We start from the raw sequence: 20,379 nt of genomic DNA, 5'->3' as shown, positions 1-20,379 counted from the left end.
CTTCCCTTTAAATATGCTACTATGGCATATTTATTATTTGAAATTATGATTGTGAAACATCCAGTGCAAAAAGACCACTGTGATCATTTGTTCCCCTGAAAGCATGAAATAAATATCCCATAGGAGATGTCCTCTATATATCAGAAAGACCAGTCAATCCTAAAGAAAATCAATCCTGAATATTTGTTTGAAGGACATTGATGCTGAAGCTGAAGCTCCAATACTTGGCCACCTAATGTGAAGAGTCGACTCATTGGAAAAGACCCTGATGGTGGGAAAGACTGAAGGCAAAAGAAGAGGGCAGAAGAAGATGAGGTGGTTAGATAGCATCACCGACTCAATATAAATTTGAGCAAACTCATGGAGATAGTGAAGGACGGGGTAGCCATAGGGTCGCAAAGAGTGGAACACAACTTAGCGAGTGAACAACAACAATCAGGAGTATAGATGGCATCCTTATTGCCAGAGATAGATAATTCAAGGCAAAGAACCCTTGCTATCCCAAGTCTGAGTCCCTGTTTTCTCAGAAAGAAGTCTTTCTGTGAAAGGTATAAAAGCTGCCTGCTTTGGCCAAAAAAACAGAAACACCGACTTTTCTGATGCCCGAGATGGTCAGGCGCTTCACTCCTTGTACACTATTTCCCTTTCTGTGATACAAAAATGCTCTTGCTGGTTACCTCAAAATAGTCTTACAGGCTTGAATTAGTTTCCTAAGTACCACAAGCTGCTTGGCTTAGAACAACAGGAATGTATTTTCGTACAGTTCTAGGGGCCAGGAGTCTGAAATCAAAGTGTGGGCAGGGCCATGCTCACTGTGAAGGCACTAGGGAAAGATTTCTTCCAGGCCTCCCCTAGCCTCTGGTAGTTTCTTGGCTTGTGCTTATGTATCCCCATCCTTCACATGGCATGTCTCTTGAAATTTTTCTTTTTTATGAGTACTCCAGTCATTTTCAATTAGAGGCCCAACTACTCTAATCTGACCTCATCTTTAATTATACCTTCAGTGACACTATTTCCAAATAAGGTCACATTCTGATATACTGAGGGCTAGGACTTCAACATATAAATTTGCAGGGAACATGATTCAATCCATAACACACCAATGCAAACTACATACACACACACGCCCTACCATGTTCCACTTTCATTTTGGACCTTTCCAGAAGACCACCCTGGGGCCTTTGTGTTGCTGCTCCTCATTTTTTGTCCCTCTCTCTTTCTTTAACCTACATTAATCTCTTCCAGATTCTCAAGTTCACTTGCTTTGCTTTTCCATGCTACTTCCATTTGTAGTTATATATTACAGTAATTTCTAAGAGCATCTTCTATCTTTTGTTTGGATGCATAAATTGAAACTAGCAAAAGCAGCTGAAGCGGTTTTGTGATCACCCACCTGACACTAGTTTAAATGCCTCCTTTGTTCTGCTTGAATCCACAAACCATCTGCTAGGCACCCCACCAGTTAAAGCCATAGGGCTGTCCCTGCGTATTGCATACAGTGAGCCCCAGTGCATTGCTGTGTAACATCTGTTGCTGTTGTTGTTGAGTCATGTCTGACTCTTTGCGACCCCATGGATGGTAGCCCACCAGACTCCTCTCCATGGAATTTTTCCAGTCAAGAATACTGGAGCAAGTTGCCATTTCTTTCTCCAGGAGATCTTCCCAACCCAAGGATTGAACCTGCATCTCCTGCAAATCTTCTGCATTGCAGGCAGGTTCTTTACCACTGAGCCACACGGGAAGCCCCCGTGAGACCCAATACTGACTGCTATGTGCAGTTGTGGGCTGGTATAACACCTAACTCTTTCACACACACACTAGCTCCCCTCCCCTTCCTTGTCTTCTCCTCTCATATGAAAGTAACGTTTTTCTCAGGTCTTCACTTTCTTGATCATTTATTCAAATGTTATCTACATGAGGCCTTCCCTAGCCATTTCATCTAAACTTTCAACACTAGCTCCACTTCTGTATTTTTTCCTATGCACTTACACTAAAATAATTCATATTTTGTTTATGAGCTGTCACTCCCATTTAAATTTAAGCTCCTCAAGGACAGGGATTTTTGTCTGTCTTATTTGCCATTATATCCTCAGTGCCAGAATGATGCTAGCATACAGAAAGTGTGCAATAAAAATCTGTTTTATAAATGAAAGTCTTTTCATGCTTTCAGAGCTTTTGTCTTAAAGTTGAGCGAGAATGGTATTATTATTCTTTTTATAAACTCCAGCACTTGACCAAGTAAAATAAGTTATTCAATAAATATTGATGATGATGACAGCTGCTATCTGTGTTGCTTCTTTCTTAAAGTATGAATCTTCTAAACGGTAGGGACTAGTTTTGTACTAATTCATTCACTCATTCAGTTAATACAGACACTGAATGCCTACTATGTATCAGGCACTATAATAGGCACTAGGGATAAAAAATAAACTATGGTCCCTGCTCTCAAAAAACTTATATATTAGAAAAATTTCTTTGATGAAGCTTCCAGTCATTGATCCCATAAATATTATTCTGATGTCAAAATAGTTTTCCAGAATAAATCTACTCATTCTCGTGTTCCAGGTAAAGCAATGCTCAGGATTTGATTATGCCTGCTACAAAATAAAGGAAGAAATTCTATCTAGAAATATCTATATATTCATGAAGTGTCACAGATTTATTTGAGTAGCAAATTATTATTGGGATGGGGGCAGGTGAGAAGAAGTATCAAGAAAAATGTTTATTAGAAAGGGTCAGAGCACTATATTTTGACGGTTTATAACAAAACTTACCTTATTGACCCATGTAAACTTTAAGAGGTTAGAAGTTGATTTAAATTCTATAAAGGAAATGTACTGGGAGGGACAGAGCAAGAAGAAGTAGAAAAAGAGAGCGAATGTTCTTTAAAAGAATAATAGGGAACTGATTGCTTCTTCTTCACCATGATGTTCTGAATAACATTTAAGGGAATCTCACTGGAGTAGTTAACTAAACTGTGCAGTGATGAAAAATAAAATGATTTGGCAGTGAACAGTCTTCTGCCTAAACTCTAGTTTTAAAAGGCCCCAATGAGGTTAGGCTAGTCCAGGTTGAGCAACTGAAATGTCAATCCCTAGTTTACTGTAACCCTATTCACCCTCTCCTCTCATTTACTTAATCTATTAACCGTTTTCTCAGTTCAGTTCAGTCGCTCAGTTGTGTCTGACTCTTTGTGACCCATGGACTGCAGCATACCAGGCTTCCCTATCCATCACCATCTCCTGGAGCTTGCTCAAACTCATGTCCATCGAATTGGTGATGCCATCCAACCATCTCATCCTCTGTCATCCCCTTCTCCTCCCGCCTTCAATCTTTCCCAGCACCGAGGTCTTTTCCAATGAGTCAGTTCTTTGCATCAGGTGGCCAAAGTACTGGAGTTTCAGCTTCAGCATCAGTCCTTCCAATGAATATTCAGGACTGATTTCCTTTAGGATTGACTGGCTTGATCTCCTTGCAGTCCAAGACCATTTTCTACATCTGATGAATTTTCTTTTTTTAATAGTCTGTCACTTCAAATTATCAATGTCTACCTATTTCAAACAATCATAAGCCTAGATTGTATGTGTGTATATATATACACATATATGTGTATTTATATATTTGTATGATATATATTATATATAACATATAATATAATATATAATAAATATATAATATATATTTATAAATATATAATATTGTTATGTATATTGTATGTGTGTATATACACACATATATATTTATATATTATATTTATATAAATATTATTTGTATAATATATATATGTGCCTGCCTGCTCAGTTACTTCAGTCATGTCTGACTCTCTGCGACCCTATGGACTGTAGCCCACCAGGCTCCTCTGTCCATGGGATTCTCCAGGCAAGAATACTGGAGTGGGTTGCCATTTCCTCCTCCAGGGAATCTTCTGGACCCAGGGATCAAACCTACATCTCTTATGTCTCCTGCATTAGGCAGGGTGGTTCTTAACCACTGAGATACCTGGGAAGCCCATAATATATATATTTATATATATATATTAGATGGGACAAAATGCTTTACAACCAGTCAAGTAGTTTCTGAGCATTTCTTCTGAGCTCAGCACTCTGCTAGGTGCTCTCAGAGATAGATATAGATATGCAGCATGCAAAACAAGAGTAGGAACAGTCAATTTTTTGAAGTTTCTTCCTATTAGAAAATTACCTAAGTATGTGAGTATCAACATATAAAGAAATCTAGTCAGAGAAGTCAAAGCTTGCTCCATAAGGATGTGAATGGATATTTGAAGATATTATTGGAAGAAAGGAATCTATCCTGAGAGAGAAACAGTATGAGCTAGGGCACACATATGTCGTATTCATTAGACCATAAAAAAGATCATGTTGGGGCATACTGAAAAATAAGATTGAAGTTGTAGTAAGAGGGACAGATTGTGAGGGCCTAAAATAGCCAAGTGAAGGAATTTGAACTTGATAAGGTAAGAAATAAGAGCCACTGAAAGTTTCTGAGAAATGGAATGTAGTGATAACAATATAGGGGCCAGAGAAGAAGTAGTACATTAAAGAAAGCAATACTTAATAAGAGTATGTGACACTCTGTCTAGGAGTTAGGCACACAGCAGCGAATAAGAGTTTTGGCCCTCCAGGAGTACAGTGGTAGAGACAGACAAGTAGAGTCCAGAGCTATAAGTAACAGGAAGGGGTAGTGTGGAAGGATATAGGTAGGACATTTAACCCTACTGTGGAGAGCTTCCTGGAAAAGATGCCATCAAGCAGAGACCTGAAGGAGAAACAGGTCAAGGAATCAAAAGGCTTTATTTTATGTACATGGGCAAGGAGACAAGAATTTGAATCTTTGAGGAACCTATAGGCAGTTCATGGCTAGAGCGAGATGTGCACAGATGTGGGGAAAGGGAGAAGGTCATGGAATAAAAGTGGACAAGAAAGAGGGATCAGATCTTGCAGGGCCTTGATGGCTGAAGGTATAATCCTGAGTGTATTATCCTGAGGGAGTAGGGAGGGTTTGAAGTTTGAAAATGACATAGTTAAATTTATATTTGAGTAGCTGCAAAGTGGAAAATGTCTAAGAATGAGGTCTAGACGAGAAGGTGGGGGCCTATTGCAATATTCCAGATGTGAGCTGAACTAAAATAGAAGCAGTAGGGACAGAGAGTAAAGGATAGTCTTGAGAAATACTAAGGAAGTGGTATAGGTTTGGTGGTAAAGGTTTAATCTAATCTAAACATTAGATTTGTTTAGAATTGTTTATTTTAAATAATACAACAGTACTAAGGGTAGTTCAGTTCAGTTCAGTCTCTCAGTCGTGTCCGACTCTCTGCGACCCCATGAATTGCAGCACGCCAGGCCTCTCTGTCCATCACCAACTCCCGGAGTCTACCCAAACCCACGTTCATCGAGTCGGTGATGCCATCCAACCATCTCATCCTCTGTCGTCCCCTTCTCCTCCCACCCCCAATCCTACCCAGCATTAGGGTCTTTTCCAGTGAGTCAACCCTTCGCATGAGGTGGCCAAAGTATTGGAGCTTCAGCTTCAACATCAGACCTTCCAATGAACACCCAGGATTGATCTCTTTTAGGATGGATTGATTGGATCTCCTTGCAGTCCAAGAAACTCTCAAGAGTCTTCTCCAACACCACAGTTCAAAAGCATCAATTCTTCGGCGCTCAGCTTTCCTCACCGTCGAACTCTCACATCCATACATGACCACTGGAAAAACCATAGTCTTGACTAGACGGACTTTTGTTGGCAAAGTAATGTCTCTGCTTTTAAACATGCTATCTAGGTTGGCCATAAACTTCCTTCCAAGTAGTAAGCGTCTTTTAATTTCATGGCTGCAGTCACCATCAGCAGTGATTCTGGAGCCCAAAAAAGTAAAGTCTGACACTGTTTCCCCATCTATTTCCCATGAAGTGATGGGACCAGATGCCATGATCTTAGTTTTCTGAACGTTGAGCTTTAAGCCAACTTTTTCACTCTCCTCCTTCACTTTCATCAAGAGGCTCTTTAGTTCTTCTTCACTTTCTGCCATAAGGGTGGTGTCATCCGCATATCTGAGGTTATTGATATTTCTCCCGGCAATCTTGATTCCAGCTTGTGTTGCTTCCAGCCCAGCGTTTCTCATGATGTACTCTGCATATAAGTTAAATAAGCAGGGTGACAATATACAGCCTTGACGTACTCCTTTTCCTATTTGGAACCAGTCTGTTGTTCCATGTCCAGTTCTGACTATTGCTTCCTGACCTGCATACAGGTTTCTCAAGAGACAGGTCAGATGGTCTGGCATTCCCATCTCTTTCAGAATTTTCCACAGTTTATTGTGATCCACACAGTCAAAGGCTTTGGCATAGTCAATAAAGCAGAAATAGATGTTTTTCTGGAACTCTCTTGCTTTTTCGATGATCCAGCGGATATTGGCAATTTGATCTCTGGTTCCTCTGCCTTTTCTAAAACCAGCTTGAACATCTGGAAGTTCACGGTTCACGGATTGCTGAAGCCTGGCTTGGAGAATTTTGAGCATTACTTTACTAGCATGTGAGATGAGTGCAATTGTGCGGTAGTTTGAGCATTCTTTGGCATTGCCTTTCTTTGGGATTGGAACGAAGACTGACCTCTTCCAGTCCTGTGGCCACTGCTGAGTTTTCCAAATTTGCTGGCATATCGAGTGCAGCACTTTCACAGCATCACCTTTGAGGATTTGAAATAGCTCAACTGGAATTCCATCACCTCCACTAGCTTTGTTCGTAGTGATGCTTTCTAAGGCCCACTTGACTTCACATTCCAAGATGTCTGGCTCTAGGTGAGTGATCACACCATCGTGATTATCTGTGTCGTGAAGATCTTTTTTGTACAGTTCTTCTGTGTATTCTTGCCACCTCTTCTTCACACTAAAACTAAAACAACAGAAAACTAGCTAATCTGATCACACGGACCACAGCCTTGTCTATCTCAATGAAACTAAGCCATGCCGTGTGGGGCCACCCAAGACGGATGGGTCATGGTGGAGAGGTCTGACAGATTGTGGTCCACTGGAGAAGGGCATGGCAAACCACTTCAGTATTCTTGCCTTGAGAACCCCATGAACAGTATGAAAAGGCAAAAGGATAGGACACTGAAAGATGAACTCCCCAGGTCAGTAGGTGCCCAATATGCTAATGGAGATCAGTGGAGAAATAACTCCAGAAAGAATGATGGGATGGAGCCAAAGCAAAAACAATACCCAACTGTGGATGTGACTGGTGATAGACGCAAAGTCCGATGCTGTAAAGAGCAATATTGCATAGGAACCTGGAATGTTAGGTCCATGAATCAAGGCAAACTGCAAGTGGTCAAACAGGAGATGGCAAGAGTGAACGTTGACATTCTAGGAATCAGCGAACTAAGATGGACTGGATGGGTGAATTTAACTCAGATGACCATTATATCTACTACTGTGGGCAAGAATCCCTTAGAAGAAATGGAGTAGCCATCATGGTCAACAAAAGAGTCCGAAATGCAGTACTTGGATGCAATCTCAAAAACGACAGAATGATCTCTGTTCGCTTCCAAGGCAAACCGTTCAATATCACGGTAATCCAAGTCTATGCCCCGACCAGTAACGCCGAAGAAGCTGAAGTTGAACGATTCTATGAAGATCTACAAGACCTTCTAGAACTAACACCCAAAAAAGATGTCCTTTTCATTATAGGGGACTGGAATGCAAAAGTAGGAAGTCAAGAAACACCTGGCGTAACAGGCAGGTTTGGCCTTGGAGTACAGAATGAAGCAGGGCAAAGGCTAATAGAGTTTTGCCACGAGAACGCACTGGTAATAGCAAACACCCTATTCCAACAACACAAGAGAAGACTCTACATGTGGACATCACCAGATGGTCAACACCGAAATGAGATTGATTATATTCTTTGCAGCCAAAGATGGAGAAGCTCTATACAGTCAGCAAAAACAAGACCGGGAGCAGACTGTGGCTCAGATCATGAACTGCTTATTGCCAAATTCAGACTTAAATTGAAGAAAGTAGGGAAAACCACTAGACCATTCAGGTATGACCTAGATCAAATCCCTTATGAGTATACAGTGGAAGTGACAAATAGATTTAAGGGACTAGACTTGATAGACAGAATGCCTGATGAACTATGGACAGAGGTTCGTGACATTGTACAGGAGACAGGGATCAACAAAATCCCCATGGAAAAGAAATGCAAAAAAGCAAAATGGCTGTCTGAGGAGGACTTACAGATAGCTGGGAAGAGAAGAGAAGCGAAAAGGAAAGGAGAAAAGGAAAGATATTCTCATCTGAATGCAGAGTTCCAAAGAATAGCAAGGAGAGATAAGAAAGCCTTCCTCAGCGATCAGTGCAAACAAATAGAGGAAAACAACAGATTGGGAAAGACTAGAGACCTCTTCAAGAAAATTAGAGATACCAAGGGAACATTTCACGCAAAGATAGGCTCGATAAAGGACAGAAATGGTATGGACCTAACAGAAGCAGAAGATATTAAGAAGAGGTGGCAAGAATACACAGAAGAACTGTACTAAGGATAAGGTATTATTAAAATCTCAGTTTTACAAATGATGGAACATGTTGAGAGAGGTTAAATAATATACCTTAGAATCAACAACTGATAAATAAAATAAGCAGAAGTCAAATTTAAGCCTCTCCGACTCAAACTCCCACTGCAATAATATGTAGATAAAAATGCTGAAGGAAAATAACTTCTATTTTGGGTGACAACAACAGATTAAAAAATAGTATATTATAAAATTTTATTTGAAGCAAGTTTAATTGTCTCTAAAATAATTTTTTTGGCTCTACTTCTCTGAACCTTATGAATTTAAAAGACAGAATCTCTGTTACTATAATATTTTATTTATGAATATTTAATAAAGCTACTTTTCATTAGGCTATAGGTTCAGTTATTCTTGAAATAATATTTGGTTTATTTTAATTTCAGTTGCCTTTACCATTCCATTGCATTAAAAGGGGGGTTAGAAGTTTGCTATGCATCTAGGATTCTTATTATGACATGCAGGAATTTGGTACATTTGTATGTTTTTAGACCATTTGATAAGTATGGATAACCTACGTTTCCTTTTCTTCCTGTAAATTTCAAATTTAATTCAGTCCTTAAAATGTTGTTAGTGAGATATCAGTTCAGAAAAATGACATCTCAGCTTACAGTCTCCTTACTGAGTTCTCACTTCATTTTATTTCCATGTTTCATAATAATGAGAAAGTTGCACCAGAGTAGCATGAATACGTGGCTTGAGAACACTGAGATCTAATGGTTGAGTACGTTACCAAAGAGGCAAAGAGAGTTCAAGAAACAAGAATGCTGAGTCCTGGTCTACCTCTAACTACCTCTGTAGCAGTTAATTTTGCCTTTTGGGACAGTTCACTATATCACTGATTCTCAAATTCATTCTTTTTAAAAATTGTGAATTATACTAGATCTGTCAAAGGAAGAAAATATGAACTTTCAAATTTAAGGAATATTTTCTCATGGTCTCAGTTCTGATGGAAGCATTTAGTTCTACTACCTAAAATTATCTCCATGCTCTAACCCACCCACACACATGTACACATCCTCACAAACTTACTAGAAAAATCCTCCAACTCTGAAAACGTTCCATTGCTCCTACCTGTGCTGGGCTAAGGCAAAACTGGGAAGTAATTCAAATTCAGTTCAGTTCAGTCACTCAGTCGTGTCCGACTCATTGAGACCCCATGAATTGCAGCACACCAGGCCTCCCTGTCCGTCACCAACTCCCGGAGTTTACCCAAACCCATGTTCATCGAGTCGGTGATGCCATCCAACCATCTCATCCTCTGTCGTCCCCTTCTCCTCCCGCCCCCAATCCTACCCAGCATTAGGGTCTTTTCCAATGAGCCAACTCTTCGCATGAGGTGGCCAAAGTATTGGAGTTTCAGCTTCAACATCAGGCCTTCCAATGAACACCCAGGATTGATCTCCTTTAGGATGGATTGATTGGATCTCCTTGCAGTCCAAGGGACTCTCAAGAGTCTTCTCCAACACCACAGCTCAAAAGCATCAATTCTGCGGTGCTCAGCTTTCTTCACCGTCCAACTCTCACATCCATACATGACCACTGGAAAAACCATAGCCTTGACTAGATGGACTTTTGTTGGCAAAGTAATGTCTCTGCTTTTAAATATGCTATCTAGGTTGGCCATAACCTTCCTTCCAAGGAGTAAGCATCTCTTAATTTCATGGCTGCAGTCACCATCAGCAGTGATTCTGGAGCCCAAAAAAATAAAGTCTGACACTGTTTCCACTGTTTCCCCATCTATTTCCCATGGAGTTATGGGACCAGATGCCATGATCTTAGTTTTCTGAACGTTGAGCTTTAAGCCAACTTTTTCACTCTCCTCCTTCACCTTCAACAAGAGGTCCTTAGTTCTTCTTCACTCTCTGCCATAAGGGTGGTGTCATCCGCATATCTGAGTTTATTGATATTTCTCCCGGCAATCATGATTCCAGCTTGTGTTTCTCCCAGCCCAGCGTTTCTCATGATGTACTCTGCATATAAGTTAAATAAGCAGGGTGACAATATACAGCCTTGATGTACTCTTTTTTCTATTTGAAACTAATTCAAATTAGTCTGATGCTTTTGAGAATCTTGGGTTATTTTCAAAAAGTCTCATGTAACATAACATCTAATACTAACCACATGAATTAGATATTTTACAGATAAGGAAATAGAGAAACAAGATATTTTAATTAACTTGACTAAGGCTAGAGATCTCTTCAAGAAAATTAGAGATACTAAAGAAACATTTCATGCAAAGATAGGCTCGATAAAGGACAGAAATGGTATGGACCTAACAGAAGCAGAAGATATTAAGAAGAGGTGGCAAGAATATACAGAACTGTACAAAAAAGATCTTCACAACCCAGATAATCATGATGGTGTGATCACTCACCTAGAGCCAGACATCCTGGAATGTGACGTCAAGTGGGCCTTGGAAAGCATCACTACGAACAAAGCTAGTGGAGGTGATGGAATTCCAGTTGAGCTATTTCAAATCCTCAAAGATGATGCTGTGAAAGTGCTGCACTCAATAAGCCAGCAAATTTGGAAAACTCAGCAGTGGCCACAGGACTGGAAAAGGTCAGTTTTCATTCCAATCCCAAAAAAGGCAATGCCAAAGAATGCTCAAACTACCGCACAATTGCACTCATCTCACATGCTAGTAAAGTAATGCTCAAAATTCTCCAAGCTAGGCTTCAGCAATATGTGAACCGTGAACTTCCAGATGTTCAAGCTGGTTTTAGAAAAGGCAGAGGAACCAGAGATCAAATTGCCAATATCCGCTGGATCATCAAAAAAGCAAGAGAGTTCCAGAAAAACATCTATTTCTGCTTTATTGACTATGCCAAAGCTTTTGACTGTGTGGATCACAATAAACTGTGGAAAATTCTGAAAGAGATGGGAATACCAGACCATCTGACCTGTCTCTTGAGAAACCTGTATGCAGGTCAGGAAGCAACAGTCAGAACTGGACATGGAACAACAGACTGGTTCCAAATAGGAAAAGGAGTACGTCAAGGCTGCATATTGTCACCCAGCTTATTAACTTATATGCAGAGTACATCATGAGAAACGCTGGGCTGGAAGAAACACAAGCTGGAATCAAGACTGCCGGGAGAAATATCAATAACCTCAGATATGCAGATGACACCAGTCTTATGGCAGAAAGTGAAGAACTAAAGAGCCTCTTGATGAAAGAGGAGAGTGAAAAAGTTGGCTTAAAGCTCAACATTCAGAAAACTAAGATCATGGCATCTGGTCCCATCACTTCATGGGAAGTAGATGGGGAAATAGTGGAAACAGTGTCAGACTTTATTTTTTTGGGCTCCAGAATCACTGCTGATGGTGACTGCAGCCATGAAATTAAAAGACGCTTACTACTTGGAAAGAAGGTTATGACCAACCTAGATTGCATATATAAAAGCAGAGACATTACTTTGCCAACAAAAGTCTGTCTAGTCAAGGCTATGGTTTTTCCAGTGGTCATGTATGGATGTGAGAGTTGGACGGTGAAGAAAGCTGAGCACTGCAGAACTGATGCTTTTGAACTGTGGTGTTGGGGAAGACTCTTGAGAGTCCCTTGGACTGCAAGGAGATCCAATCAATCCATCCTAAAGGAGATCGATCCTGGGTGTTCATTGGAAGGCCTGATGTTGAAGCTGAAACTCCAATACTTTGGCCACCTCATGCGAAGAGTTGACTGGAAAAGACCCTGATGCTGGGTAGGATTAGGGGCAGGAGGAGAAGGGGACAACAGAGAATGAGATGGTTGGATGGCATCACCAACTCGATGAACATGGGTTTGGGTAAACTCCGGGAGTTGGTGACGGACAGGGAGGCCTGGTGTGCTGCAATTCATGGGGTCGCAAAGAATCAGACATGACTGAGGGACTGAACTGAACTGAACTGAAGGTCACAAGACCAATAAAATGTAGAGCTGGAATTTGAGCCAAGTCTGTTTGATCTCAAAGTCCATGCTCCCTCCCTTTCATTGCATTACTGCATGTAAATCTGTTTTCTTGCCCCAAACCTCACTTCCACTGTAATACTGCATGAAGAACAAACACCTGTATTTTATCTTACTTCGCCACACTGGTACAGTTAACTATCTGTTTCAGTTTCTAATTAAGAATGATTTTCTTTTCAGGGTTAATGGAAGCTAATCTGATAATCTATGCCAATAGGCTTATACCCATCCATTCCTCTTGTGAAACATGTGTAAGCACTTAAAGAGTGGTGTTTTAGATAAAAGTGAAAATTCAAAAGAGGAGTTCTGATTAGATTATCTTACTATCTTCATATACTTTTGTGTAGCCCAAATCACCAATAATTGCCCATTTTCCCCACTTAGGGTTTTTCCAGATCCTCTTGAAATCTCCACCATTTCCTTTTCAGGGGTCCTCTTTTATCTACTTTAAAATTCACTGAAAGATTTCCTTAAGGAGACACATTCTAATTTAATCTCATCCAACCCTGATTAAGTTCTTAGTGCTTACAAAACTTCTGCAATAAAAACTGGCTTATTCAGACTTCTGAATAGAAACACCTCATTAACCAGCATGTCTATTTACCTGCAGTTCACTGATAATTGATTCTTATAATGACGATCCTGAGGGGCAAGATTCTGAAGTATTAAAGACTGAATGAAGTTTGCTTGATGTACTTATATTTATTTTTCATGACTGCTGTAACAAATTACCCACAAAATTATTGGCTTAAAATAACACAAATTTATTATCTTACAGTTCTGGAGGTCAAAAATCCAAAAATGGAGTTCACTGGGCTACAATCAAGGTGTCATCAGGGTTTGCTTCCTTCCTTTCTGGAGGTTCTGTGTTAGTTGTTCAGTTGTGTCTGACTCTTTTGCGACCCCATCGACAGGCTCCTCTGTCCGTGGAATTCTCCGGGCAACAATACTGGAGTAGGTAGCCATTCACTTCTCCAGGGGATTTTCCTGACCGGGGTTTAACCCAGGTCTCCTGCATTGCAAGCAGATTATTTACCATCTGAGCCTTCTGGAGACTCTAGAGGAAATTTCGTTGCCTTTTTCAGCTGTTCAAGACTGCCTACATTCCTTAGCTAGTGTGCTCCTTGCAGTCTGCAATCACATCTCCTCCTCTCACTCTCCTGCCTATTTCTTTCCCTTATAAGGGCCCTCATGTTTATTGTGGACCCACTAAAATAACCCAAGATAATCTTCCCATCTCATGATCCTTCATTTAATCATATTTGCAAAGTCCCTACTGCCATGTAAGGTAATGTATTTCTTATTTTTTATTGCAATATAGTTGATTACAATGTTGTGTTTGTTGCAGGCATCCGGCAAAGTGATTCAATCATATATGTAAATATATGTGTATGTATGTGCATATGTTCTTTTTCACATTCTTTCCATTATAGGTTATTACAAGATATTGAATATAGTTTTCTGTGTTATACAGTAGGTCTTTGTTGTTTATCTATTTTATATTAATATAAAGTAGTGTGTATCTGTTAATCCCAAACTCCTAATTTATCCCTCCCCCTGTTTTCTCTTTTGGTAGCTGTAAGTTTATTTTTTATATCTGTGAGTCTGTTTCTGTTTTTTAAGTAAGTTAAAAAAAATTTGTTCCATTTTTATAAGATTCCATATATAAGTGATATCATATGATAGTTGTCTTTCTCTGACTGACTCACTTCATTTAGTATGATAATTTCTAAGTGATTGACAGATTCCAGGAACTTGAACATGGACATCTTACAGGTGAAGGGACATTATTCCGCCTACCTTGGTAGTACATATTAAATTTATTTTGTCCTATTAAATATATGACAATTAGTAAAAATATATATGTATATATGATACATAGGTGATATATATATGTGAATGTACATGATAAATCTATTAACTATTTCTTTAATCGTGCTGAAAAAAACACTTTAATTTTTATTTTACATATGAGTTTTAATCATTTCATGGATATGATACTTGTCTTTCTAGATCCACTATCCAGATCTCCTTTTTCATGTCCTTTTTCCCTTCATAGAATCTAGTAATAGCTCTTCATGTGTACATTTTCAATAAACTGACATATTCTTGAAGGAATCAGAGTGTGAACCAGGTTTATATGGTAAATAAACCAATTTCTGGTTTCAAAACAATGATAGGACTATGAAAAATTCATATGGAAATTAATTGGAATTTATACTTTGTAATTATCAAGTTAGCAAGCCAGGTTATTAATTCTGAATTGCTATTTCCATGTAATCATTCATTGATTCAACAAATATTCAATACTTAACACTAGCTTACTATGAGCTAAGATTTTTGGATACAACAGTGAACAATAAAGACTTGTTCCTTCATTGAGCAGATTTTAGTGAGGAGAAGAAACAAGCAAATAAACAGAACATAAAGATGGGATAAATATAGAGAATTTCTTGGCTATTCAGTGGTTAGGACTCTGTGTTTTCACTGCTGAGGCCCATATTCAATCCCTGCTGGGGAAACTGAGATCCTGCAAGCTGTGCAGTGCAGTCTAAAAAAAGGTGGGGGTCAGGGTGGATGAGTACTATAAGAGAAGCAGATAAGAAGCTAGGGCAGACAAAAATGACAGTGGGGAAGTAACTTACATGACGCCATGTGGGAAGGCCACTCTTAGAACATGATAACTAATCTGAGGCCTGAAGATAAGAGGCAGATCATGCGAAAAGCTAGAGGAGGAACTCCCTGGGCACAGGGAGCTGCAAGTGCAAAAATACTGAGGCAGAAAAATTGTGGCTGTGTTTTAGGAAATGAAAGACAGCCAGAATAACTGAAGCCTAGTAAGTAGGAGAGAGTGGCAAAAATGAAGTTGCAGAGGTAGACGAAGTCTAGTAATGTAGCATTTAGGGCTTTAATGGATGGAAAAAAAAAAACATGTGTTATTCCAGAAGTTAAAAACAAGAGGAATATAGAACTCAGGAGTGAGGATTAGATAGAAGTCAAAATAGCAGCTACGTTACTGATTCTGTTGATTGGAGAATCAGTCAAATAGACTTCTTAATACTCCTCCCGCTGTCATCACCCTGAAAAAATATCCCTCCCCTATTGTCCCTAGCAGAACTGAACTGCAGGTTTTCCTTCCAGGGGCAAGCTGGTTGCTAAAGGGCAGAGGAGAATTAAGCTATTCTGAAAGAAAGAACCTAAGAAGTCTCTGAGACACACATTCTCAGTTCCCACTGCCATATCACCAGTGAGATATTAATTATTTCCTCTTTATTCTCCAGGGAAGGAGTGCTAAGGGATGAGAGTCGGGGGGGTGAAGTTGCTGAGAGAGAATGGGACTATTTTCACTTTCTTCCTGCAGAGAGAAAGTTCTCTCCTTTCTATGGAATGCGTAGAGGAGAGGGAAAGAATAAATATTACTTTTACAGTTCCATCAGATGGATCTTACAGGCCATGATACAGAGTTTGAATTTCACTCTAAATAAAAACAAGTAAAGAAAAGTTTTTAGTAGCAGAGTTACAGACTGATATACAATTTGGAAAAATTACCCTGGCTGCTGTGGAGACAAGTGGAAATAAGGAGAGCATCTAGCAGGAAGAGCTACTGCCTCCTAGATGATTTGAGAGATGGTGTGGCTTACATCAAGGTATGGGAGGAGGAAAGTAAGAGGATTAACGGTCTGGAGGTAGAAAGGCTGTGCTTGGTGATGAATTAGATTTAGGGGAGACAGTCAAGGAGGACTTGAGGCTAAGTAATTGAGACTGGGATATCACATTTAAATGACTGGGTAGATGATGGAGCCATGTATTCAATTGGGAAAAACTGGGAAAGAAATAAAACAGCAACAGAATTATATTCCTTGGATTTGGCAAGGAAAAGATTGTTACTGATTCTGCAAGAGTAATTTTTGGCTTCCCAGGTGGCTCAGTGGTAATGAATCTGCCTGCTAATGCAGGAGACACAGGTTTGATCCTTGGGTCAGGAAGATCCCCTGGAGTAGGAAATGGCAACCCACTTCAGTATTCTTGCCTGGGAAATCCCATGGACAGAGGAGCCTGGTGGGCTACGGTCCATGGGGTCACAAACAGTCGAACACAACTTAGCAATTAAACAACAATAATTGTGAACACCGGGAAGTAAAACCAGATTTAGAATTTGGAGAAGAAATGACAGATAGGTGATTGCTTGTGTACATTTTAAAAAATGTATTTATTTATTCATTTGGCTGTATTAGGGTTAACATTAGGGTTAGTTGTTGGGTCTTAGTTGCGCACACAGGATCTTCACTGGGGGACCTTCGTTGTGTCTTGTAGGAACTTTCGTTGAAGCACATAGACTCTCTAGTTGTGGCACATGGGGCTCTGAGGTATGTAGGATCTTAGTTCCCTGACCAGGGATTGAACTCACATCCCCTGCATTGAAAGGCAGATTCTTAACGACTGGACCACCAGGGAAGTCCTGCTTGTGTACATTTTTAGAGGAAATTTTACTGCGGAGGTGAGTAGAGAAGTGGCGTAATAAGGGAGATAAGGGATTTTTTGAAGACTTTTTGTTTTTACACTGAAGTGAATGGTCCACTGATGGTGCAAAGTAGACAGAATAAATGGAGGTACAAAACCTTTGGAAAAGTGAGAGGGAATGGTACCCAGAGTCTAATTGGCTAATGGGCCCAAGATATGGACACTTGAAGTGAATCTCCATAAGAGGAGTAATGATACAGATACAGGTAGACTGGTATATTTGATGACAGGAAGATAAAGAGTCCCCACTGAATAACTTCTGTTTCATTTATGAAGCATGAGGGGACATCATTAATGGACGATAAGGGGAGAAGTAGGGCAGATAAGAGATTTGAAAAGAGAAGAGACATCATAAAGAAGTTGTATCCAAAATTATGAACGCAAACTTAATGCAGAAACAAAGTTCTATCACTAGGCAGTACTTAAAGCCCATGTAAGGTTTGTAATTATCTGTGAAAAGTATAATGTATCAATTTGGTTATTTTCTTCAACATTTCATTCTTTACTATATTCTGATATGGTCAAACAATTGTTGTGGTGCAGTTAACAGTATGTGTGAGCTAAAAGGATAAAATTTGAAATTTATATTTCAGAGGTAATTCAGTTTACAAGTTCTAGGTGTGACCATGGGAACAAGTGGCTGAAGAGGAGTAGAGGAAAAGTTAAGAGGTCAAGGAACTGAGAGGAAAGTTCTAGGCTGGGTCATCTACATGCAGGGTGAAATCACAGAGCATCCTGACAAATATAGGAGTGGAGTGTGAGCCAGGGGGTAGGTCATCTACTAATAAAGAAGAACAGCCAAGACATCAGCAGATGGCAGCAACATGATTTAGAGAGGGATATAGCCAGATGTCATGGCTTCAGAGAGCAGGGGTTCCTGCAGGAGGACAGTGGGGAGTGAGGAAAACACCTCCTCTATTGGCTCTGCGGTAGGTGGAGGGTAAGGGGAGAAAGCAGATGTCACTCGAGAGGCCTGTAGGGTAAAGTGTCCTCAACTAGAAGGTTTAGTTTTCAATTAAAAGATGGAAGTGAAAATTTCCATAAGATTGAGAATGTAACAGGGTTTTGTTATCAATTGCTGCTTGATAAACCATAACAAGCTCAATGGCTTAAAATAGCACTTTTATTATCTCTCAAGATACTTCAGGTTGATTGGGCTCAGCTGCGTGATTCTTCTGATTCACATGATGTCATATGAGGCTGAAGCCATTAGGGGCTATGATTGGTCTGGAAAATCCAATTCTCTGATTCACATATCTGGTGTCTTAGTGGAAAACACAGGAAAGCTGGGCTCAGTTGGGATGCCAATGCCTGTCTATCTGTCTCTCTTCCTTTTTCATCTCAGGGTCTCTCCCTCTCCACATGAACTTACCCGGAGTATAGCTAGACATCTAATCTGGCAGCTTAGGCTTTCCTAAAGCACAAAAGTGGAATCTTGCAGACCTTAAGGTTTATTCCCAGAACTGGTACATCATCATTTCTACCACGTCCTGTTGATTAAAGTGAGTCATGGGGCCAGTCCAGATTCAGGAGAGGAGTCTTACAATGATGTCAATACCAGGATTTGTGATCCATTGGTAGCAGTAACCATCAATGTCAATTAGCTACCATAAGAAACTTTTGGATTCAGACTCAAACTTCTTAGCAGAGTGGAAAGGCTGAGATGGGAGTGAGATTCAGTCACGTTAGGAGATAACAGAGCAGTGTAGGAATGGAAGAGCAGGTTGTAATGGAAGATGGAGGGACTTGAACTTCCAAAGATGACTGAAATAAAGAGGACCTTGAGGTATGATGTACTTGAGGGTCTAGTTGTACTAAAGCAGTGATTTCCATGTTTCTTTTTGATTATGCACCCCTAACTAACATTTTTTAACATTTTAATATATGATAATAACATAATTATTAATTAAGTATAAATTCTCTATTGTAATGTGTACTTTGTAGAACTTAAAATAGAAATTAATAATGATTAGATTAAGAGATTAAATAATAGTTTTCCTATTATTTTATTCTGTTTATCAATAGATCAGCTTCCTTGCCCTTTTTGGTGACAGCAATTTGGTTGACAATTCCTTGTCGGTTAAAAAAATCTTATTTTAATGTCTTGTAATACAGTGGCTCAGAGGTCTGGTTCTAAGTTCAGTTTATTCCCATGTTGGTTTTAATGGCTATTTTAGCTGAAGGAGCTTTCTCAAAAAAATAAGTACAGGGAGATGGAAGAAGTGCACCATTAGCTGTGCCTGCTAAATCATGATGTTCATTTTTCAAACCCATCCCCAATTATAAGAAGGGTTTTGTTGAAATTCAGCTGGCTGACATATATCATCCCCAATATATATCATCCCCAATATCAGTCAGTCCTTCTTATAAGCCAATCAGAATTTATTGCATTTTCATATTTTTAAGAAATGGATTCAAAACCCATTGAAACTACTTTTTTTTAAAGTGAGATTAAAAAGAAGATCTTTACAGAAGATTTTCACAAAGCAGTCTGAAAAATTCAATTTCCAAGTTTTTGTGTGCAGATAGTAAGAGTTTTACTTTTAAATTGTTTTCAACAACAAAATTACATAACAGTAGAACATTTCCAAGTGTTTATTTTAAAAATGCTCTCTCCTTAGCCCAAATGTCTTTGGAAACAGCAGTAACTTTCTCCTTCATTATTAAAAATGTCACACTTACCTTGAAGAAAATGGTTGAGCGTTATTTTTTCAAATATATCTGACCATTACTTATGTTCATAGAAAAGATTAGCATATTGGGCACACTTGTCAAGTTTACTTACAGATAAGTATTATTCAGCTTTTAGTTGGATAGTCCTTTCTATAAGAAAACCAGTAAACTGGCTACTCTGTGGTAAAAAGATTTTAATGGTTGGCCCTTGCTTATTACAAGGCTCCACTATTATTTTAAAGATCTTATTTTATTTAAAAAATTAATCACACTGACATTCTGTGTAGCACATAAACTGTGGTACATATCATACATGGAAAGGAAATCAATTTGTAGCAGCTTGATGCCATGTATTTGACTTATGGAGCAAGTGAGGACAGGAGTGCTAGTCAGTACATTGAGTATTAGACAAGCATAAATCCCTTCATATTTTTCAGATACAAAATAAATGTGTCAGGACCAATATTTTATTCTTCTTTTTTTCCCCTGCTTTTTATTTTTATTTTTGGCCACGCTCTGCAGCATGGAAGATCTTTGTTCCCCAACCAGGGATGGAGCCCGTGCCCCTGAAATGTCTTTTTTTTTAATTTTTGCAAATTTATTTTGGCTGTGCTGGGTCTCCATTGCTGCTCAGGCCTTTCCCCCTATATTTG

This window comes from Giraffa tippelskirchi, chromosome 1, assembly GCF_054371585.1.
Source record: "Giraffa tippelskirchi isolate mGirTip1 chromosome 1, T2T-mGirTip1v1.2.pri, whole genome shotgun sequence".
Taxonomy (NCBI): Eukaryota; Metazoa; Chordata; class Mammalia; order Artiodactyla; family Giraffidae; genus Giraffa; species Giraffa tippelskirchi.
Note: the sequence above shows the minus strand (reverse complement) of the source record.